This window comes from Lygodium microphyllum, chromosome 6 (genome assembly GCF_053477565.2).
Source record: "Lygodium microphyllum isolate KBCC chromosome 6, Lygodium_microphyllum_v1.1.10, whole genome shotgun sequence".
In the NCBI taxonomy this organism is placed as follows: Eukaryota; Viridiplantae; Streptophyta; class Polypodiopsida; order Schizaeales; family Lygodiaceae; genus Lygodium; species Lygodium microphyllum.
The window spans coordinates 20,608,582-20,626,505 of NC_141140.1; positions in this window are offsets into that span (position 1 = coordinate 20,608,582).

Genomic DNA, 17,924 nt, shown 5'->3' on the forward strand with positions numbered 1-17,924 from the left:
AGAAGAATAGTGTCAAATAACACTTGATAAGTATCAATAGATACTGTTCTTGATGAGCCTGATGTTGATGCTGGATCTTCTTGAACCTTCTTCTTGTTGATTTTGATGTTTTGATTTCTTGCTGAAGACTGAGTTTTGGAGTAGATCAGAGTAGCAAAACCTTCAATTGAGTGAGAAGAGTGAGAAGTATGAGTTGGAAGAGGAGCTTGATGTGGTTGTTGCTTGAGCTGCTTGATTTCTTCAACTCTTTCAAATCTTCCAAGCACAAATCTCCCCTCCTTGATGTGATTTGATGAGTAATCCTTGTTAGAATCTTCAGTGTTTAGTCACATCTGAGTGGCAAGAGCTTTGTTTCAGTCCTGAGGAGAGTGAAACTGATGAATTTTTTAGCTTGAAGCTCAAAGCTATGGCTGCCTGAGTTTAGGGTTCCTAGATCCGACTGTTCTTTTCACTGTAGCAGCACGTAGGAGTAAAATTTTTAAGAGCCCTCTTAGCTGGAGTTGGCCCACTATATGGCCTACTAAAGCCCCATAAAAGCGCCTTCAATGGCTGCCCCTATGCTGAGCTACAGCAGGTCATTCAGGCAGCTGCGAAAAACTGCGCCAGTTTGGGAAGATCAGCAATGGCAAGCCGTGCGGCACATAATGTTGACGTTTTTCATGCTAGGAAGTTGCGCCTAGAAATGTAGAGGATATTCTCAGAAGAAAGCGTGAGGAGATAAGGACTGTAGAGGAAGATATGGAGGCTCCAAGTACTGCAGGTCCAGTTTGGCTATGGCAGACACAGGGCAGAGATTAAGAAAATTGTCAATCCTGAAGCTATGCTTGCCCAAAGTCAGTGATTGATGTGTCAAGAAGAAGCTTTGGAAGCAGGGGAACACTTTCCCAGAAGGAAGCTCCAGGAGGTTTGACCTGTAGAGTGAGATATAAGAGCTTCAAGCTGACAGGGTGATGCTGGCTATGGCTGCCATGAAATCTCAAGTGAAGGTAGAGTTGAGAGATGAAGTCATGGGCTAGAACTGTGGTGACCAGAGTTGAAGAGGAACGGAGAGAGAGCAGAAAAGAGCTAAGCCATGCTCAGCTGAGCTCTGATACCATGTTAGAGATGCGGGATCTAGAGCATGGCAGAGGCGGAAGCTATGGAGGATGGAAGATGAAGATACTACTCATGTTGACATTGACAAAGAAGACAACTATTACACAAGTGAATTAGGTTTCAAGATTGAGACTTGAACTCATAAACACAATCTTGTGTAGGACTGACAATGACACAGGGACTTGACAGAAAGAGACAAGTACTATTGCATTATCATCATATGAAAGTGATAGTCAAGTACATCATTATATAGGATTGCTTGGTAGCACACTACATCACTATGCCTATGGGATCTGTCTCTCTTCCTAGAATGAACTGCATCTTCCTAGCCTAGTTGTTCCATACAAAGGGGCATACATAGGGTGTGATTGGCAGATTCTCAACAGAATTTATTGCAAACTGTTTCTTTAGCCATTATGATGTAGAATCAGTAGATGCAATTATCAATGCAGTAGTAGTAGCAGTTACATCAGCAAAAATTGGATCAACAATGAATGCTGCATCAAGAACAAGAGCATACTCATGGTGTAACCAAAGCAATCAAGGCTGTGGTAAGTGAGTGCAAATTATTTGATGACCGGAATGTTTCAACCTATCTTATAGCCTTTGAGATCCAAATGCACTTCTTCGGAGTTCCTACCAACTGGAGCAACTATTTCCTATGATTTGTTATGCCTACTTCGTGGGTCAGAGTGATTGATTTATTTATGCAAGACTCAAACTGGAATGTTTTCAAGAAAGTGCTCAAAGACGAATATTTTTTGGAAGATTATGGTATTACTATGTGGAAGACATTCAGAGAATGGGTCTATCAACCCAAGAAAGGACTTGTTGCTCCCAAGTTATTGCAAGATTTTGAAGAATATTACAACCAATTGGATTTACGTGAGCAAAGAGCCTTAAACTCGGAGAAAGTGGCGTTATTCTTACAGGAGGCTGATCTTACACTTTAGGACGAGTTGGGAGAGCTTTTTGAAGACCGTACACACCCTATGGAATTGTAGACGGATTGGCAAGACGTTGTTGATGCGGTTTCCACATTGACAAAGAAGCAGAGATGGAAGGCTTGCTTGCAAAATGGCATGCAAACACCTCTAGCGATGTCTTCTCCTTCCTCGAATTCTCCTACTTCTCATGTTGCTCCTTCCACTTCTTCTCCTATTTCTCATCATGTGTCTATGCCTACTTTGATGCCTATGCCTATTCTTGCAATTGTCAGACCATTTGCCAAACCAACTGTCGAAGACATGTGGAGGAAATTTCAAAGAACTTGAAAGATCTTCAAATTAAGATGACCAAAAGAGAACAACAACTAGTTAACCCAACCCTAGTTTCTGCCCCAACCTCTTCTACTCCTATAAATTCATCCAGAAATGATTGTGTTTGCCGTTGCATGTGGTGCGATAATCTAGACCATGAGCATAAGGGCTATCAAGACTTTGAAGAGGTGAAAAGGCCGAAGTTGGTGGTCTGGAAGGACAGGATGATATGTTTCGGAGATACAGAGCAACAAATTAAACCAAATTTTGGCAAATGAGGTATGAAGAAATTATCGAAGGAGTCTCTTATGTGCTCTTCTTATGTGAAGCGAGAGGTGGCAAGAGAAGTTGTTGTCTAGTCTTCAATTGGAGCAGTTGTTGCCGAAGGACAAATCTCCTTTATGGTCCTATGCACTGCATGTAGAAAAGAAAGGGTTTGAAGCACTTGTTGAAGAAAAGTGGAAAAGAGATAATGATCAACCTGAAGGATCAAAAAGAGCAACTAGAAGGAGTGAACTTGTTCTTCAACCTTCTTCTTCAAGACTAGAGCAGAGTATGGCTAATGTACAGAAGGCAAAAGTACAAGAAGATCAGAAGGCCCAAAAGACAAAGGATCCGAAGCCGAAAAAGCAACCTGGATTCAAGCTATTATCCAACATTGAGACGACCACGGATTTGAAAAAGGTACTTGAGGAACAGATTCTTAATTGCAAAATTAAATTTGCTCTTGGTGAAGTCTTAGGGATCACGAAAAGATAATTTCATGATGTTATCATCAACATCATAAAAAGAAAATGACAAGTTATTGAAGAGCCAACGTATGATATGATCTATTGAGAGGCTTTAGATGTTGCCGAGGCTATTTTCTATGGGTTGCAAATTGAGGAGATTGATTCTAATGAGGAGACTATTGAGGAGTCTACAGATGGAGCTCTATGTATGCAGTCCAAGAAGTCTCTTGATCCTTTACTTCAGTCCGTACAGTATGATGAGAGCGAAGATGCACCTAGATTGGTGCCTCGTAGCCATTTTTCTCAAAGTCACTAGGCTCGTGCAACTATAGAAACTATAGTCAAGCTTGGAGAGATTGAGACTCCTTGTGTTGCTCTTTTGGATCATGGCTTTGAGATTAATGTTATAGTATGAGGTTTACATGATACTGGTAGATGGCCAGTTGATGTGGATCATGGTTGGCGCATGTGTGCGGTCAACAACACTGTAGGAGATTTGTATGCTACTTGTCTGAATTTGAAGATTTCTATTGGAGATGTGGATGAGTCTTATCATTTCTTTGTACAAAACTCTTGTTCTTATCCTATTATTTTGGGGCAACCATTTATTGTTGTCTCGAATGGAGACTAAAGTTTTGGATAATGGATCTACCTATGCACAGATCCGAAGCAAGGATGGGAAGAGAGTTGTCCAGTTCATGACCATTTGCATTAATCACCAATAGAATAAAAATTCTTTGAGGGATTCTCCTCAGGATTCTTAGCAAAAATTATTCCTTGCTGACATATTTCAGTAAAAAGAGTTGGATGTTGCTGTTTACACACATCCAAATTTGTGTTTACCAGGGTATTTTCATCGAGGGTTGAAATTTGCAGATTGTAGCAATGAAGCCAGAGTTCAGAAAAAATATAAGACAGTTGACAAGAAGGTTAGACCAGTTGGAGGACTACTACCTTTGGACAGTGATGAGATGATTAGGAGAGCTGCTATGCAACCTCCTTTGCGAGATCCTACAGGTGTTGGACATAAGTTTTCAGTTGAGACATTGAAAGAGATAAAGATTGGGACCGAAGATTTTCTGCTTCCTAAAGAGGTAAGATGTTTTGAAGAGATGTTATGCAGACGTGAAAAAGCTTTTACTTTCTTTCCACATGAGATTGGATGTGTTGATCCTAGGTTGTGATGCATATAGTTATTTTTACCATTCTGCTTGTCCCTTGGAATCTATGGCCCATTCATGTACCAAGGGTTCACTTGCCCAAATTGGTAGAGCTTTTGAATGAGCGGATTAGGATGGGGATTTTAGAGCCATCTTCATCTCCATATTCCAACATATGGTTCACAGTTCCTAAGAAGAATGGGACACTCAGATTCATACAAGACCTACAGCCAGTAAATAATGTCACTATTCGAAATGTTGGTGTAGGATCTATTATGGATGAGTTTGCTGAAGCTTTTGCTGGAAGTGCTATCTATTCACTCAGTGATCCTTATTCTGGATTGCAAAGTGCAGGTATCAAGAGAAGTAAATTGCATCTAGGTGCTATGCGACAAATTCATACATAGCATAAATAGCATATAAGATCCCAAGGTATTGTCGACTCTCCTTTTCTTGAAAATAATAGATATGTATTTCACCACACTGAAAGTATGTTGTAACTAGCACGCTTGATGGATTGCATGGTAAGTAATCTAGCCTACAGGAAATTCAATCTCGAAACTCTAAGATCTTTTCCCAAGCTCTCACTAATATCTTGAACTGTTAGTTCATTGGGATCTTGATGTTGTCCATAGTTAATACAAATAATGATCATAATGATTAAAATTAAGATGCCTTGAGAACTGTCCAATAGCTACTATGTTTGTCAATCATATTTGAGGTTGGGATAGATGCAAACAACAATGCCAGGGCAAATGAAGAGCTCAAGGATTAGGAAACCCTAAGTCAAAGGAAAGACCGATGCTTTTATACTTGTTGGGAAGAAGGTTCGGTTCGATCAATGTAAGTGATTATTAGAACTTATGTCTTGTAGAATGTTTGAAACCTTGACATATGCCCTAGCCAAAGGGAGGGAGTGTTAAGTAATTTTACATAGAATCGCTCTTCGATCCCAAGGGGGAGAGCGAATAGGCAATGAAAATGTTATCGCATTTATTCTTACATTGTTTGGAAAAATACAATTGGGTTTTGTTAGTTGATCAAAAAACATTCTAAATGCTTTCACATTTAACTAATTGTTGGATTGTCATTTGGATAATTATTCCAAGTGCTTGTGTTTGATGGTAAATTAATGGTGGAGGTTTTGTGATGATAAATTGCCATGAGGGTAAAGAAATGTTTTCTTGGATAATGATATTTGGGCCGATTGCCTTGACTGTGTTTGATCCTTAACTAGATTAATTAAGGAAATGATATTTTGCGCAGGTGGATCATCTCCAAGGTCACACCACGCTTCAACCCAAGAAGGGCACCGCTCGATTCACGGGCTGAAGGTCGAGTGGTGAAAATGCCAACCATGGAAATGATGTTCCACTCCTAGTGCGCTTGTGGGTCAGCTGGAGCTTTGGACACCCCTTGCCACTCCAGAACGGAGTTGAAGACGGCCGTGGACCTAATGTCTTTGGCATTGGAAAATCCTATTCTAGATAAAGGATGGAAATTATGGTGCCATGTGATTTGGGCCATTACTTCTATAGGACAAAAGGGAAATATAAATTCTGCTATATGGGCAAGAGACAAATATTAGCATGAAGATAAGATAAGGAATATGCTTGAACTTGTTTGTCAAAGGTTTTCTTACTCTATTTTCATGTAAGTGCTATAGTTACGCGAACGAACCATGTTCCTTAAAAGGCTTAATTAAGGAAGTTGATTTTAAATGTTATATATAAATGTGATAGGACCTAATTAGAAAACTAAAGATATCAAGGGAAGCGGGTAGGCAGAACCCCCGACGGGTGTCCTAAGGTAGGGTGGTCCCAAAGAACTGGGAGGCTTTTCACAAGGTTTTACCATCATTCGGCATTTAGGTATTGTTAAGTTAGAACCCGATTCATGCCGTTTTAGGGGACCGAAATGGGACTATGCCCTACGGGTAGAGGTTGAGCAACGCATCCCTCTCCTTTCCCATTCTCTTTGAACCAAGTGCGGTATGGGTTTGCTTCAGCTTGGGTATCTCTGCGTAAGGTAGGATGTCTAGGACCTAATACTAGAATGTTGTTAGGAGACCTTGACTACTAGGGACCCAAGTTTCAGGTCGATCCTAGTCGATGGCCGCAAACGTTCCATTGCGAGGCGGACTCGAGAAACCTTAGGCGACAAACCCTATAACATTTCATGGGAGTGTCGGGCGGCGACACTTAGATTCATCTCTCAATGGATCGCTAAAAACATGCCTGGATAGCGAGCACATTACAAATATTGATTGTCCATCCTTTAGCCCTACAATTATACTATTTGTGGATGATAGCATAAAGAAGATGCAATGTAACCCACCTAATTCCTTTACATATCCATTTACATTTCAAGAAAATCTTATGGATACCATCCTCTCCAAACACATGTTTCCCTATTTGATTAAGAAAAATCCCTTCAATACTATCTTCTTGGAATACATGCTTCCATACTTGACTAAGCTAGCAAGTTCTCACAGGGGAGTCTAGGAGTTTATTAGAGAACACACATTTCACCCTCTAACAATGGACAACTTAATTGATATTTAATGTTTGCAATAAATATATTCATTTTATTTGCACATAGTAGTTCATTAACTTGCAAATGCATTTGTGGATTTAGTATTTTTTTTGTAGTTTTTGTAGTAAAATCAAGTAGTACAATGTAAAATATATCAGTACATTAAAATATTTGATTATTGAAGTTTGGAGTTTAGAATGAAGAATTCTTGAAAGGGATAACAGCTACAAGTAATAAAGCAATATGGAGTTATATTTTACGAAGATTGTGAATCAATTGCTTGCAAGTGTCTATTGTAAATGAATGCACAACTTCAATCCATGTGTAGGCCTAATCAAAAGAGGAAGAGAGAACAATGTGCAAGTATAATGGATGTGTCTGTAGTTTGCTCGTGTGCGCATAATTAAAATACTAACACGTCAATATTTCATTATAAAGTACGTGCAAAAAAAAGAGAGAGAAGGGATGTGAATGTATATGTAGTGTGATATCTCATACGTATGCGTAATTGAACCATTAACATTGTGATAATATTCTCAAAGATAAGTAGATAAGCTTAATCTAGTGATGTAAATAAGTTAAGGAGAAAGAAATACTAATGCATTGTTAGAGAGAGAGAGAGAGAGAGATGATAAATGATAGAGCTGGGGGTGAAAAATACAAAGAGAGAGAGAGAGAGAGAGATGATAAATGAGAAAGAAGTACTAATGCATTGTTAGAGAGAGAGAGAGAGAGATGATAAATGAGAAAGAAGTACTAATGCATTGTTAGAGAGAGAGAGAGAGAGAGAGAGAGATGATAAATGACAGAGCTGGGGGTGAAAAATACAAAGAGAGAGAGAGAGAGAGAAAGAGGATGTTATTGAGGGGGAGGAGGAGAGGGAGATGCATGTTGTGGGTCTCCAAGATATGAGAGAGAGAGAGAGAGAGAGAGAGAGAGAGATGTTATTGAGGGGAGTGAGATATTGGTGGTTGGTCTCCAATATATGAGGAGAGAGAGAGAGGAGAATCGATTGTGGTTTTGATGAGGAGGAGGAGAGTAAGATGTGGTGGTGGTGGTGTAGTGGTGCTAGTGGTAGTAATGTTATTGAGGGGAGTGAGATGTCAGTGGTTTGTCCCTAACATGTGAGGAGAGAGAGAGGAGAATTGGTTGTGGTTCTAATGAGGAGGGGGAGAGTAAAATATTGCAGTGATGGTGGCGGTGCTAGTGGTGGTGTTGGTGGTAGGGGTGGTAATGGTAGTGGTAGTGGTGGTGGTGGTAGTGGTGGCAATGGAGGAGGAGCATTGGTACTTGATATATGCCCAAAAGAAAAAGAGGACCAAGTGGACTATGTGGAATAAAACTTGAGGTTGTCAAAAAAAGCTCTCCCAAAAACTCACTCCAAAAGCTCGCTTTTCGCACACACTCCATCCTCAAAACTAGTGGGCTCTACATCTTACATAACCTTAGCTATGTATGCATAGTGATGTGCTACATAGTTATTGTATGTTACATGGGCTTTTTTGCTTTGGTTTATCTACATGACCTAGATCACTATCAAGTACCTCAATATCCTGTTGTGCCTTCCTCGCACCACGTGTCTTAATAGATAGAATCCCAAACTCTTCATCCAAGCTTTGCTCAAAACTATATTTGAATCCACATCAACATGAGAGAAACATAATGTCGCATCATTCATAAAAAGATGGTCCCTATTGAGATAGCAAGCTCAACATGTGTGGACATTGATGATGGACCACCTAGTTAGATGGATCCACATGTCTACACTTAGTACAGTAGTTATCACTAATTATATTTGGTTTATTACACCTATGTATAGCTGGTATGGTTATATCACCGGTCAATTAGTATAGTCAATTATGTACTCTTTAAGTTAGTATACCACTTTCCTTTATATTGTATCTTGTATATACTTTGTGTACATTGTATTGTGTAAGGAAGAAAAAAAAACTAGCAATGAAATATTTTGGTATCCATCTCTCTCCTTATGTGCTTGAGTGAGCTTCTTCTTGTGTGTATTGTGTATGTTTGATTGTAGTACCTCAAGCAAGTCTCTTTACCATGTAATTCGTAACATGGTATCAGAGTAGCATGACTGAGAGATGCTACATTTGAATGTTGAATTGAGGGATAAGGAGCAAGGATTCAAGTAAGCAATCAATCAATAGGAAGCTCTCACATTCCTTCTCTAATTCTCTCAGATAGTGCTATGGAGGCATCGAAAGTAAGATGAAACAAAAATCCCATATTGTTGTGAGATTTGGTGTGCAAGAAGGACAATGTATATTTTGCAAATAAGCCCTTAAGGGCTTATCTATTGTGTTTTTTGCTACATGAGGCCATTTTGGGTCCCATTATAGTTCTACAGGACAACAATTTTAGGGCATACAATAATTTCGGCTATGTCGACTGTTTCCAAGTGCATAGATTATAAATTTCAAATCTATAAGTTCTAAGGTATTTGTGAAGAAGCAAACACAAGGTTTATCAGCAAATAAGTTGCATCTTGTATGTATTACTAAGCAATCAATGAAAAAAACTGTCCAATTTATTTTACTATACACATTTTGTGAAGGATTACAAAATTTTTGCTTACTATTTGGTACTTAGTTATGTCATAGTGGCTAAGAGTAGTGAAAATCCAATTATTAAGAAGCTAAACAAGAATAACTACCCATCATAGAAGTTTTATATGACAAAATTTTTTAAGAAAATGGCCTCTCTAGGTTTATTTCAAATGAAAAAAATAGACCAAAGCTAAGTGATCATGCTACAAAAGAATTAAAGGTGTGGAAATAATGGAATACAAAAGATAAAAAGGTAATGCATTAGCTATCTGCAGTCATTGATAACATTATGCCAGGACGTATCAGAAATGTAAAAAGTTTACATACACCTTGGATAAACTTTGAGAATATTTTTTTTAGTAAACATAGAGATATGGAAGATTCAACTCAAGTAAGAGTCGAATACTTTGAAGGAAGAGAAGATTTTTGTGAATGATATAATTTGAAGATGAGGAATATTGCAGGTGCCTTAGTAGCTATCAATGCAATACCTGATGATGATGGTTTGGTTTCATTTACTTTGGGTGGTCTTAATAATGAGAAGGCCTAGAAAACTTTTGTTACTCCTATATATGTAGAAAAGCCATTTTCAAATTTTAACGAGTCGGTCTCTCTCATGATCACTAAAAAGATCAACATGTAGGATAAATCATATGAAAGAAGCGGTAAACAGGTTCAAGCTTTTTACTCAAGTTCAAGAAAAGGAGACATGGTAGATCCTCTTTAAGAGGTCATGGTGTGGGACATACTAGTTGTAATTAGCAAAAAAGGTTAAATCAATGGTTTAGTGACATGCAGATTTTGGGAGGCCATAGTAAGTCTAGAGATAGTCTAGAGACAAGGGGAGATCTAGAGAAAGAGATAAATCACAAAACAAAGGTTTTAGCAATTCTAGTATTATCTACCATTACTGTGGAAGAATAGGTCATATTACAACCCATTGTTTTGATAAGAATGATGGCATTCACAATGGCAAGTTGTAGCAAGAAAATTATGCATCGTCTTTAAGACAAAGTGATGAAAAAAATGAGTGTTTGTTTGTCATGCAATATATGATTAATGTTATTATAGGAAAGGGGTATATGATGATGTATGGTATGTTCATTCGAGTGCATCTAATCATATGACTAGCCATGCTAAATGGTTTAAAGAGATGGAAGATTTACAAAGTCCAAGTTATGTAGAGGTGGGTGATGATTGATATCATCCGATCTTACATACTAGAAAAGTTCCATTGTCCTTGCATGATTGTCAAACAAAGTGTTTGTCAAATGTTTTACATGTGTCATCCATCACAGAAAAATTGGTATCTATTGGTCAAATGGTAGAGCAAGGGTTGTAGGTTAGATTTACTACATATGGCTATTTTTTTTTAAACTTCAACAATAAGTATAAGTTGGTTGCAAAAGGAAGCAAGTTGGCTGTATGTTTTATTTGGTTTGCAGATATTGAAATATGGCACAAAGATATTGGACATGCAAACCTACAAAGGCTAAAATTAATGCAATCCAAAGGATTGGTTATAGATTTTCCTACATTCAAAGTTGTAGAATTACATCAAGTTTGTGAAGCATGTTATTTTGGAAAGCAAGCAAGGCAACCATTTTCACATAGCAAAGATGTAAGTAAGAATATACTTGATGTTGTGCATATAGATGTTTGGGGGCCTACCCAAAATGTATCTCTTATATGCAGGTGTACCCCCCAATACAATGGAGTTACAGAAAGAAAAAATAGACACATTGAAAAAGCTACACATGCATTGATTAGATTTAAAAAATATACACATGTATTTTTTGTTTAAGGCTATTTATACTATTGTCTACATTATGAATAGGTCCCCCATAGAAGTTCATGGTATGACTCTTGAAGAATGTTTTACAAGCAAGAATCTTGATGTATCACATTTGAAAGTGTTTAGTTATACGGCATATGTTCATGTGCCTAATGAGCTCAAGAAAAAATTGGACCCCAATGCTGAAAAATGTATTTCCATTGGATACATTATGAGAAGAAATAATATCATCATTATAACTCTATTAGCAATGAGTTTCGAGTAAGAAGGGATATTATTTTTTATGAAACGAGCAGTTGGTATGCATCTAGTGGATATACATTGGATGATGTTGATGATCATGATAGTTATGGACAGAGAGAAAAGCAGGAATCATGGACTTTTAGTGGACCAGACATATCAGCTAGTAGTAGATCTACAATCAATCCTTGGTCTGAGAGACTGAGCAACCCTACATATTCAGGTGCATCTAGTGTTGCAAATAATGACAAACAGAAGAAGAAATTATTTGATGAAAATAATGTATCTACTAGTCATGCATTTCCTAATGGAGACTCTAATGGCTTAGAGAGCTTGGATGATGAGCTTAGTATTGCTTCAATTAAGACACCATGTATACAAAGAGTACATGGTAATGTAAATTGAATGATCTAGTGGTACGCAAATCTAGCAAGGTGAGATATCCTATTAAAAGATTTGATTTTGAGGGTTATATATTTCACCATTATGTTTATATGGTAAACATAGTTGAGTATGTTGAGCCCACTTGTTTTGAAGAGGCTATTGGTCATGCTCATTGGGATGCAACAATGGATGAGGAGATGGCTATATTAGAGATCAACAAGACTTGGGATCTAGTATCATTGTCTAAGGACAAGAAAGTTATTGGTTGTAAGCGGTTTTATAAAATAAAGCATAATGTAAATGGTTCTATTAGCAAATATAAGGCTAGGTTGGTTACAAAAGGCTATACATAGACATATGGCATTCATTATGAAGAGATATTTAGTCTAAGTACTAAGATGACAAGTATCATATGTGTGATTACTTTGGCAACATCCAAAGGTTGGAGTTTGCAACAAATGGATATGAAGAACAGCTTCTTGTATGGTGATTTGCAAGAAGAGGTGTATATAGAGAAGCCAACAAGTTATAAGAATTTAGAGCATCCCACGTGTGTGCAGGTTAAAGAATGTGCTCTATGGGCTAAAATAATCACCTAGAAAATGATCTAATAAGAGATCGAAGAGTATCTTGTCAACATTGGCTTTTATATTTCAGATGTAGATTACTCACTTTATATGGGGTTGCTAATGTCAAGGGTCTTTTGAAGCAAAAGTTTGAGATGAAGGATTTGGGTATTTTGAGATACTTCCTTGGCATTGAGGTGATCAGATGTGCTGATGGTATATGGTTGTCCTAAAGATAGTATGGCTTGGATATGTTATCCAAGTATGGTATGATGGCATATAAGCCTCTTTTAGTGCCATTGGATCAAAATGTAAGTTTAGTATTGATGTTGGAAATGGGATAGAAGACTCCACTATGTTTATAAAGATAGTAGGGAGTTTGATTTATATGACTATCACAAGGCCAACTATGTTATCGGACTTGTGAGTCAGTTAATGTAAGTACCTAGAATACCTCATTTGGATATAATCCAATGTATATTGAGGTATGTGAAGTCCACCTTGCATTATGGACTTTTTAATGAGGCAAGTAAGGATGTGTAGGTCTTTGGATACACAAATACAAATTGAGGTGGTAGCAAATCTGATAGAAGATCTACCAGTATGTTTTCCCTTAGTGCTGTAGCAATTACTTGGAGCAACAAAAAGCAACCAGCAGCTACTTTATCAAGTACAAAGGCTAAGTATGGGGATGCTATTATGGCACCATCATAGTATCTAATTAGCTAGAAACCCAATGTCCCATGCTAGGATAAAACACATTGAGGTGCATTATCATTTTATGAGAGAGAATGTACTTGTAAAAGAGATCAGCTTAGTATATGTGAGCACATATAACCAAATAGCTAATATTTTCACAAAGTCATTGGATGCAAAGAAGCTTCAAAATTTTCAAAGCCTACTTAGAGTTGTAGAGATGTAGTTGAGCTTAAGGGCAAGTATTGAGATAGCAAGCTCAACACATGCATATATTGATGATGGACTATCTAGCTAGATGGGTTTGCACATCTACACTTAGCACGTTAGTAATCATTATGATCTTTACATGGCCACTGACTTATCACTTATTATATTTGATTTGTTTTGTATCTTATCAATACTTTGTGTACATTGTTTTGTGTGAGAAAGAGAAAAGAAAAACCAACAAGAAAATGTTTTGACCTCCATCTCTCTCTTTGTATTCTTGAGTGAGCTTCCTCTTATGTGTTTTGTGTATATTCGGTGCACTAGCTCAAGCAAGTCCCCCCACCACACAATTCATGACAATCCCCAAACTTTTCTTATATTTTCTTAACACATGTGATATAGTTGGTGGAGTGACCTTCATTGTCATCTATCATTCCAAGGTTTATCAATAAACCCATGAGTAGGAGTATGGCTCACTCAATATCTATGACTATTGACTTGTTTTCTGTACAAACATACTCTCGCACAAATCAGCCCCAATTCCATCTTACACATTGCCATACAACTACTCATTTCATCAAATATAATATCCCTGCTAACTCTCAACTAACGTGTAATAAGGTGATAGTATCCGTGTCCTTTTTGTTGAGAGGATATCCAATAAATACGTATTTTTATGCTTTAGAATCTCATTTATTATGCAATGAATTAAGAATAGGCACATAAGTAATACATCCAAATACTTTTAGATAGAAAAATTTTGGATTTTTAATATGTACCTTTTCTCAAGTACCTATCATATCATATGCAGTCGTAGTGTCCTATTCATAATGTATATAGCTGTAGCAATTACTTTAGCCCAATAGTAATGAGGTAAGTGTCTACAATATGTATGTTTTTGTACTCAACTCAATTTTTTTGTGTACCTATATGTGTTGCTATGTACCTACATGTAAATTGCTTTGAATACCATTTTTGTAATAAAAATCAAAAAACTCATTGGAGAAGTACTCTCTCTCTCTCTCTCTCTCTCTCTCTCTCTCTCTCTCTCTCTCTCTCTCTCTCTCTCTGTATCCAACCTTAGGCATTTAATGTGTAACCCTATCTCCTTCTCAACTAAAGCTTTCAAGCTTTAAAAGTGAGTGAATTCTCATGCATAATATAAACCCATACTTTTCGAGTATAATCTTCAATGAAGGAGACATAATACTTGCAACCACTCATAGTTGATATCTTTGTAGGAGCCCACATATCAAAATATATCAACTTTAGTGGATTCTTGCATATGTGCTTTTCATGTGGAAATGCATGGCTTGCTTACTTTCCAAAGTTGACATGTTGCACATACTTTATGTATCTCATCAAGTCTGATGATGAAAAAAATGTAGATATTCTAACAAATAAAAGATCTAGAAATAGGAATATTAAAACTAAATCTCAAAAGGTAACAAGTGTCCTAGCTCGCCAAATCCACAAGCTATGCCTATCAAAACTAACACACCATGAAAGTACACTAATAGAGCATAATGAGATCAACTAGAAATGTCAAAAGCACTCTACCCCATACACATGGAAAATAGGCAAGACCTTGAAGCTAGGGATGGTAATCAACCAAGGGAATGACACACTACAATTCCCCTCTATATCTAGTAAACCTAAACCAAACCAACAAAAAGTCCTACATATACAATTGAAACAACATCATACAGATTAGAAATACCTACACTCAAAATGAAAACAAGATGAACCTCTTGGCCTTACAAAATAAAGAAGATAGTACAAACTCAACAATTCATCCATGAACATAGTACCAAGTTGAATGAATGTCATTGATATTCCCAAGGTTCATTTCTACTAGATCAATATCACAAATACGATTTTTCGACTCAATGGGCTCATTTAACTTACTTCTACACATCTTCCATGGTAGAGCCTTCTTATGGTTCACCTAAGCTAGAAGTCTCACTCATAGAATTATCTTACAATGCCTCCCATTTAGTGGTAGGAGACGGTCTATAAGATTTTCTTAAACTCTTTACAAACGCTTGGCAAAAATCAAATCAATTGCAAGAGATTTACATCGACCTTAGCCTCACAAAGACCATTGTCAAGTTAAACTTATGGAAGTTAGCCACCATAACCTTTTTCTCTTTCCATATTAGTCTCTTCATGGAGCCTTAGTTGCCTCTTTAGCTTTAGCTTTAGGCTTCCTTTTAACTACAAGCCTAGACACCTCAAGCATGGATTTCAAAGGCCCTATTTCAGTATTATATTCACTAGATTTCTTTTCAAGAGAACCTTGCATAAAGTTAAAAAATGCCACATTAGGATCAAGTTGATGGGTGGCCTTTTGGCCCTTTGCTTTCTATCCCCTTGTCAGAACTTGAACACCATTAGTAACACCTCAACTCACAAGAAGTGTCTTTACTAAGCTTACTCCAATGGGCATCTCTTCTAGAGTATCTTACCCCTTTGACAAATCTACTTAGGGCCCTCTTCCCTTCTATTGCTCTCGATAACCTAATGATTTATAAGCACGTGCTACTATCTACCTTGCTAAAGCAAACTAATCTTATTCCAACAAGTGTTGGCCATATGTCACAACTTTCCAAATATATCACACTTGACAGGAGGACAATTACACTAGATCTATTGGCCTCCACACCACTTACAACTAAATCTGGTGAGGGTCCCTTCATCAAGCCTTCTTGTCCCTCAACAAGTTTTGTTATCATTCAAAAAGTTTGCATCTAGCACAATTTGTCGATACTACTCTAGTATCATATCAATACAATGTTTCATCATGTTCTTAACAATCACTTCATTTGCTAACCCTAGACTAGGTTATGACTTGGAGAGGGGTAGCTAATTGTGTAGCTCGTTGACTCACACTAGGAGCTTGTCCATTACTTGTGGATGTTGAGATAGGCCAAATTACATTAGGCATCCTAGCAATGGATGATTCGAGAAACCCTTGAGTCTTAGGGTCCCACAACTTGTCCTAGGTAACACTTGCGATGGGTTATATACCATCAATAGCACATTGGGTATCACCCCAAAAATGAAGAGGATTTGACCTCTTGTCACATTATCTACTTGAATATACAAGATTCTCCTCCTTCTGCAACAATAATGGCATTCTCTAAATCTAGAAGGTTAGAGTTGCTAAGATGAAGTTGGATTGTAAAATTCAACCCTCTTAAAAAAAATTACAACTTTGCTACAATAGAATGGAAGCATCTAAACAACAAAAGACTTCCTAGAGTTCCCCACATAAGCTCTCACACCTTCATTGAACTCTTAACGAGCCTCATTTAGGACACATAGCCAATATTGACTACCCTTATTGAGGGAAAACTCCCTACAAAAAGAGGCATAAAAGCCTTGTATTAATGATTAAATATGGCACAAGGTGATAATACCACTTGGCTACATTTTCCTTTAGTGTCATGCTAAAAATGATCATATGATGCACTTTTCTAGAAGATCACAATACACATTTCATCCTTTTTATTAGGCCCACCATTAAGGATTGGCAACAAATACCCTAAAGCTAGTAGGACCAATGTTTCTACTAGGATTTGGATTGCTTGAGCAAGAATCAATAGGGGAGACTGGACCATCACTAATAAGATGGGGATTAAATTTAACAAGGCTACAAGTACCACTAAGTGGGATTGATCCACCACAAAATCGTAGACTTGGTGAGGCAATACAACTCACTTTTAGTGAAAGTGAAAGGCTATTGCTCGTTTGACTCTTGGACTTCTCTTAAGATGAGAGCCTATTAAACCCCTAACTTTCAAGTGTATTAGTTGCACAATTAGTGATCTCTTGCATTGGCAATGTGAGATGGATCCAATAGGCATGGTTTACAGACATTCGGGCTATCCTTTCTTGGCTAGGTAGTTCCTTGATTATATTTCCACATGCATTATAGATAAGTTTGTATACTAGAAATCACAAGCCTAGCCTTTCCATATATGCTTGAAGGTTGCTCGGACTATTATGGTGCCAATGATTTCCTCGTATTCAAAAAATCACTCGATTTATTTGCTTCTTGCTTTGGAAGAAGACAATCAAGCTAATCCTTTCTAAGGAATACTCCTAAAATAGCTCCATACACTTCCTTTATCTTTCTTCTTTCCTCTCATTGAATACGAGAGATCTCACCCATACAATCCCTCTAACTTCAACAGTTCCCTCTCCAATTCAACACAAAGAGGCATTCACGTAAAGCTTGGGTTGCAAACCACTAATGGAAATCCTAACAGACTCCTAACAAATGCACCACTTGTCAAGACCTACAACAAGCTTGATAATGACTCACACTATGAGCTCTATCAAGCCTCACACTATCACATTTCAACTCTATACTATTGCCCACAACTCCAATGAGTGCCACATACCACTTCAATCTATTAAATGCGCTATAAAATGTGCTTTTATGTCTTTTAAAACATGTCATCTCCATGACTTTTCCTTGCATTTTGAAACTCGAACATGTTGTGGATCTTCAAAAAAGCATTCAAATCATTGCATAAATGCTTGTATGGTGCTCCTAAAATCCACTCACACTAGCTTGGGCAATGGGGGCCATTGATAGAAGTTGTGGACAAGTGCTAGTAGGAGCCTGGGGGCAGATCTTGGTCAAAGACATTGAATATGCCCTAGAGAATGGCTTCT